Raw genomic sequence first — 6,587 nt, forward strand, 5'->3', positions numbered from 1 at the left:
CTTTTTTTTTTAATCATCAAAATTTTTTTAATTTACCAAAATGAAAACTTAAGTGAAATCCCAATATCAAAGGAGCCAAAAGTGATAAACAGGTTGCTCTGATCCTTTAAATCCTTACTGACTTTTGGAAAATGCTTTATTGCTCACAGATATCCCTGAAGTTCCTCCTCAGAGGTCTGGGCTCCCCAGAGCAGAGATGGAAAACCACTAACCCAGCAGTAATGGGTGCCAGGGGTTGGACCTGCCCAATATCCATTCTCCCCTTTTCTGCTCACAGCCCTCCCTCTCTCCCTCGATCTGGTTGCGATGGAGCAGGCCTCCGTTTCCCCCACTCCCCAGCCAATCAGAGGGCACATGACCCAGGCCTGGCCAATCAGCACGTTCCACCCCCGGCCACAGTGATTGGTTCAGAGATAGAAGGTGACCACAGTAGGGTCAATCAGAGATACTCCCAAGACTTCTGCTAGAGGGACTGGACAGGGAGAGGTGGTCTCTTTCGTGTTAGGTCTTCTAAGAGGATAGGCGGGAGCCTGCTGGGATCCGTCCATGCATGAAGCCGGAGCTACCCTGCATGTGTCACTTACATCAGCCAATGCAATTTCCTTCTCCAGACCAATTTGGATGGACTTTGTCATCTGTCAACAAGGCCGTTGTGACTGATCCGACCCCTGCATTTTACACAGGAAGATACTAAAGCCCAGAGAGGGGAAGGAGCATTACCCAAGGTCAGCAGGATCCCAGTTGGGGGCCACGACTAGGAGCCAGCTCTCCATAGCAATGACCTGTGCATATTTAACTTCTCCGTATCCTTTTTTTAATTTGCTAAGACTGACTGATTTTTGCGTGTGAATGAGAATTCTAGGCAGGGGAGAAACAGTGGAAAGAAGTTTCCCGAGACTCAGCCGAAGGAGGCCAGCGCACACTCAGGAACAGACTAGCTTTCCATGAAGGTGAAGTGCTTTGGTGTCATCTGAGAGCCTGGGAAAGTCACATTGTCCGAATCAATCTCCTCTGCCTTTTCTGCTACCTGAAATTCCACCAATGAAGTATCTTTCTCCTAGATTACACATTGCCTCCTTCTTCAGACTTTTCTTTTAAAATGCTACCCCAGGACTTCCCTGGTGGTGCAGTGGTTGAGAATCTGCCTGCTAATGCAGGGGACACGGGTTCGAGCCCTGGTCTGGGAAGATCCCACATGCCGCGGAGCAACTAGGCCCGTGAGCCATAACTACTGAGCCTGCGCGTCTGGAGCCTGTGCTCCGCAACAAGAGAGGCCGCAATAGTGAGAGGCCCGCGCACCGCGATGAAGAGTGGCCCCTGCTTGCCGCAACTAGAGAAAGCCCTCGCACAGAAACGAAGACCCAACACAGCCAAAAATAAATATAAAAATAAATAAATAAATAAATAAAATGCTACGCCACTGGGTGGTAGTGACATCCTATACCTCTAATTCCATCATGGGAAGAAATTGCCCAAAACCCTCCTCCCAGACCAGAGGACCCCAGGGAAGCCTGAGAGCTACTGTCCTAGGGATGAAGAGGCACCACAGTGGGTGCTCATAAAACCCTGGAGGAGAAGGCACAGACACCATGGGAGAAGACAGATTTCTCCCTTTCTTCTCAAGTCACAGCTTGATAGGGTATCAGATAGTCCCAAAGAAATCACGAGGGACAAAGTGAGGCCGACCTGGGTTCAGATCCTATTCCAGCCAATGCCCTCTTAGATAATGCCAGGCCAATTATGTAACCTCTCTGGGCCTCAATTTCCTCACCGGTGAATTGAAAGCACAAATATCTGTTTGGTGATGAGGATTCAGTGAGCGTGTAAATCACCCAGTAAATAGCAGGTGTTGAATCAATCTGTTCCCTTTGCTCAGAAGAAAGCAACCCTGTCTACCGTAGGGAGTCATCTCCAGAATTCTAGCACTTTTATTACACAAAAATGATGAGTTTTCAGGGAAAGAGCTGCTTCCCAACCAGCCCCAGCTCGGCACACCCCAGGGACATAGGAGCCGCCAGTCTGGCCAGGGTCTTGTGGCTGGGGCTGTGGTCACCACCATTCTCACATTAGTGCATTTGCACACTCATCAGGCAGCACGCCTTCCCTCCAGCCCAGCAAGCAGAAGGGACCCCGATCACAAGCAAGGGTGCCGTGGGCCCATGAGTGCAGACAGTTGGCGTATGGTGGTCCTAAGACACAACAGACAGGAGGGGGCTTGGCAATGGTGATACGGCAGCTTGAGGAACCGGGGTTCAGAGAGGTTAAGGAGTTGGTTGCTTGTCACCTAGCAAATAACAGGCAGGGCTTAAAAACAGACTTATCCATCCTTTCCCTGGCCTCCCTGTCTGGGGTACCGTTTTCAAATACTTCAAAATAGACCACCTGGAAAGGACTTTTTATAGATAGGTCTGTTGGAATCAGAAGTAAAAACAGGGATGGATTAAGGAAAAGGAAAAATAAAAACCATAGAGCAGGCCAATGCTACTTCCTCCCTGTCTAGGGCTCCCTCATCTTCCCACTGTTGGAGGAAACGATAGAAAATGTTTCCCATGCTCAGATATTAAGAATCTCATTATGTCGCTTTCATCTGCTACTCCCCCAAGGAATCTGCGTTTGAAAAAAAGAGCGAAGGACAGTGCTCAGGCCAAAAGAGGGTGCTAGGGGCTTCAGGGCACAGTCCCCATGCCTCAGTACCTTCTCTTTCTGCCTAGGAACTAGTCTAAGGCTGAGTACTCCTCCAACGCTCCCCAAGTATCTAGACAGCTCTGCAGCTGGGACTGGGGCCTGAGCTGGGGCTGCAGGAATTGCAGCATGTTCAAAGATATGTCACCGAAATAATGGAATGCCCCAGCCGCGGGCCAGGCTGACCTCCCAAAGTATGTGTTTGGGAGTTTGCAGCTGGAGCCCAACTGCTTGAAGAGAGCCAGGCCCACCCGGATGCAGGTGGGCGGCAGCCCTTCCCACTCCTGCCTCTGGGCCAGAAGCAGACGGGGCAGCATCTCTGAGAGCAGGGGACCTGACCTGGGCCGGTGGACCCGGGACCGCTCCACGTGGGACACCCCATGCCAACTGGAGCAGACCCAGATCCTGAGTCAACAAGGCTGGCTCAGAGTAGGATGCAGCGGGTAGGGGGGCCAGGCCCATAGACAGCAGGGGGACGGGGACAGACGGAAGAAGAAAGGACAAGAGGGCCCTGGATGGAGCCGAAGGGGGGCCTGCCATGAATCTCTAGGAGGGGCCCCCGCGGTCCTGCTCCCAAAGCCTCTCCTACCCCACCTTCTATTTCTCCACGAGATGAGCTCTCAGGAAGTGTTTAAGTTCTCTGATGAATAAAAGGGAGTTATCATCCTAGGAAATGTTTTGGATGGCTGGCCATTGTGGGAAGAAGTGTTCTTGAGAAAGCGGGATTCAGCCGTGGGGGTCTTTGACCCAGCTGACCTCCATGTGGATAGGGATTGGCTGACAGAGGTGACCTCAAGGGCTTTGCCCGGCCCGGGTGGACCGCGCGGGCTTCAGTAGTTGTGGCACGTGGGCTCAGCAGTTGTGGCTCACGGGCTCTAGAGCGCAGGCTCAGTAGTTGTGGCACACGGGCTTAGTTGCTCTGCAGCATGTGGGATCTTCCCAGACCAGGGCTCGAACCCGTGTCCTTGAATTGGCAGGTGGGTTCTTAACCACTGCGCCACCAGCTAAGTCCCATGAAGCTCACTTCTGCCACAAAGGCCATGTGGTTACTCACAGCACACCAGAGGCAGGGAGGCAGCAGCCTTGGAGCCATGGGGGGTGGGGCTTACAGGAAGGCGATGGGGCCAGTTTGAGTCACAGCCCAAAGATGGTGGCTCTGAGCTCCTAGGCAGGCCTCTCTCCCTTCCCTGGGGGCCCCCAGAGTGTCCACCAGTCACCTAAAAGGCCAAGGCTGCAGAGGCTCCCAGTTCATGGGCAGAATACGCGGCTCCGCTGACTGAGGAGCCCTGCCCTGGCTCCTTGCCCGCAGCAGCACCTCAGCTAAGCGCCGGAAAGGGCGGGGTGTTCAGCTCTTCTGCCCAGAGCCCGGCAGAGCCCTCTGTCCCTCCTCCCCGCCCACCCACAGCTCCGCCTGCCCTTCCTGCCACACCAGACAAGGGCTCGGGCTGCCTTAAGCCCCACAGCGCCCCGCAAACACACCTTCACACCAGAACAAAGACTGACAGACACACTGCCTTGTCCACATATACTCCCACACATGTTCCCAGAGCTCCCTCTCACTCTAACTCTTAAACACACTCACACCAATGCACACTCACTCGAACCCACAGATGTTTGCATGCTCTCACTTAGACACATAAAATATTCCCACCCAAGTGGTTATTCACATGCCTTCTAGATTCTTAGAGAGGAACACACACCCTCACCCATAAACATGCACGTTCACTCGTGCACGCACGCACGCGCGCACACACACACACACACACACAAACTCACAACCTCACATGTTTTACCACTCAAGATATCTGCTTCTCTCCTCACTGGGGTCAGAAAGGGGTCGTGGAGGGCAGGAGCCACCAGCTTCTAGGCCTCAACTTGGTAAGGGTCCCTCTTCCCTTCCTCCCATGGCTGCTTCCCCCGGACTCCCTCCTTTCCCAGTGGCGGTTAGTCTGGGCTCTTCTTTGCTATCCCCTCAGTAAGTATGGTCATTTCTGCCCCTTCTCACCTTCATCAAGCTGTTTCCCTTGCCCAAAAACCCTCCCCATAGTGTCCCGTCTACCCAATTCTACCCAACCTACAAGACCCCAACACATCCCTGTTCCCATGAAGCACTAACCTCGTGTAAGGAAGCTTGTGCCCTGGGAAGAGTGCTCACCCATGCAGGTGTGCCCTGAGCCCAGGGGTCCCCACCTGTCTCCTGGGTATGAATCTTGTGTCATTCATGAGACAGCAAAAGCCTTGAGGCCCGAGGAAAGCACTGTTCCCCGGTCTCCCTACCCTCGCTCTCTTGCGGCCCCGGAACACACACTGTAGAACTGGGCCCTCAGCTCAGCTCTGCCCAGGGGTGCTGCCCCAGACTCCTTCGATTCTCATTTAAGCCTTTCCAATTGAAAGGCATCCAGTCTGGGGGCAGACATACCCGGGTTCAAATCCCAGCTCTACCATTTCTAACAGTATAACTTGGGCAAACTCCGGAACATCTCTTGGCCTCGGTTTCCTCGTCTAAAGCAGTGAGAATAATAATTCCTCCTTTGTAGGTCTGGAATGAGGAATGACTATAAAGTACCCTGCACGATGACGGGCACACAGTAGGTGACCAACCCAACATGGCGCTCCTCTCCAATGTCCCTCTCGGCTTTCCTTGCCCACGATCCGAGGGTCTTAACCCCCAGGATGGAATGGTCCAGGGAAGGATCAGGGAAGCTAGGGGCACCTGGCTCCAGCCCACGCCCCCCTCCCCCAGGCTGCGTCTAGGTCTGCTCCCCTCATGTGGAGCCCCAGAGCTCCAGGACATCTTTGATTAATAAGAAGTGGAAAGATAAGCCTCATGATAATTAATAAATCATTAGCAGCATTACTTTTCATCAGATAAGCCCATTAATTGTTCCCATTTCCTTACGTAAAGCCCAGCCCCAGGGGCCCCTTGCAGTGAGTTGATTTTATGAGAAACCCAAGCTTATAAAGAAAAGCAGGTCCCTGGTGGGATGAGTGGTGACCACTTGCAGGGGCACCGGGGACCCGCACCTCTGTGCTTTGGAAGAGCAGCAACCAGAACACAAAAGATAACTTCTGCCTCTCAGGAAGGGCCCCAAGGGAGCTCGGAAACCCCCAACCCAGAGCTGGCACACAGGTGTCCTCTCTGACACCAGCACAAACTGACCACCAGCGTCTGTTGTAGCCATACTCAAAAAAAAAGCCACATCCTAATTGAGAGGAAAAAAGGTTCTAATCGATTAGCAATGCCTGGCAGGGGCATGGGACAGGGCATGAGGCACAAGAGGCCCCTCTATCCATTCGTCATTCATTCTGCAAATGATTAGTGAGTGTCAAGCGCCATGCAAGGGGCTGGGGTACGGTGAGGAGAAAAAAAAACACAGTTCCTGATCTCACGGAGTTTATATTTGCCATCTCTAAAGTTCCTTGTCAGGGGAGGAAACAACAGGGAAGGGGCTGCCCAAGGCCATACTGAGGGTCAGTGGCAAAACTGGCTAGAGCTCCTTCACTGTCCCCTCCCCAGCCTGTCCTTCCCTCAAAGAAGCAGCAAAGGGATCCTAGCTTCCCATTTCCCCCGACACACACACACAGATGCTGTGCCTGGAGTCTGCACTTACCCCCAGGCTCTGAGGATGGCAGTGTGTTCTCATTCACATGGAGAAATGCTTTGAATACCAATCGTGTACAGGAGCACTGAACTGGGGCGCACGGAAACCGTCCCCCAGAAACTGGCTGGCTGGTTGGATGGAAAAGCCTTCCTTAAAAAATAATAATAACAAAGCAAAACAACTAGGCAGAACAGGTGCACTTAACAACATGCTCGGTGCTTTGTGACAGCCTGGAGGGGTGGGATAGGGAGGGTGGGAGGGAGGGAGACGCAAGAGGGAAGAGATATGGGAACATATGTATAT

The 6,587-nt window shown here is 52.9% G+C and overlaps 1 long non-coding RNA gene across 1 annotated transcript in view; it reads right to left on the reverse strand.

Moving 5' to 3' along the window:
• The window catches only part of LOC141278455 (uncharacterized), a 76,281-nt gene extending 69,958 nt beyond the window's left edge, over nucleotides 1-6,323 (reverse strand). Inside the window, exon 1 of the long non-coding RNA XR_012331206.1 lies at nucleotides 6,294-6,323. This is a non-coding gene — a long non-coding RNA (uncharacterized lncRNA). The remainder of the gene's footprint in view (nucleotides 1-6,293) is intronic.
• Between the last annotated feature and the right edge of the window lie 264 nt (nucleotides 6,324-6,587).

The sequence above is a fragment of the Tursiops truncatus genome, chromosome 4 (assembly GCF_011762595.2).
Source record: "Tursiops truncatus isolate mTurTru1 chromosome 4, mTurTru1.mat.Y, whole genome shotgun sequence".
Taxonomy (NCBI): domain Eukaryota; kingdom Metazoa; phylum Chordata; class Mammalia; order Artiodactyla; family Delphinidae; genus Tursiops; species Tursiops truncatus.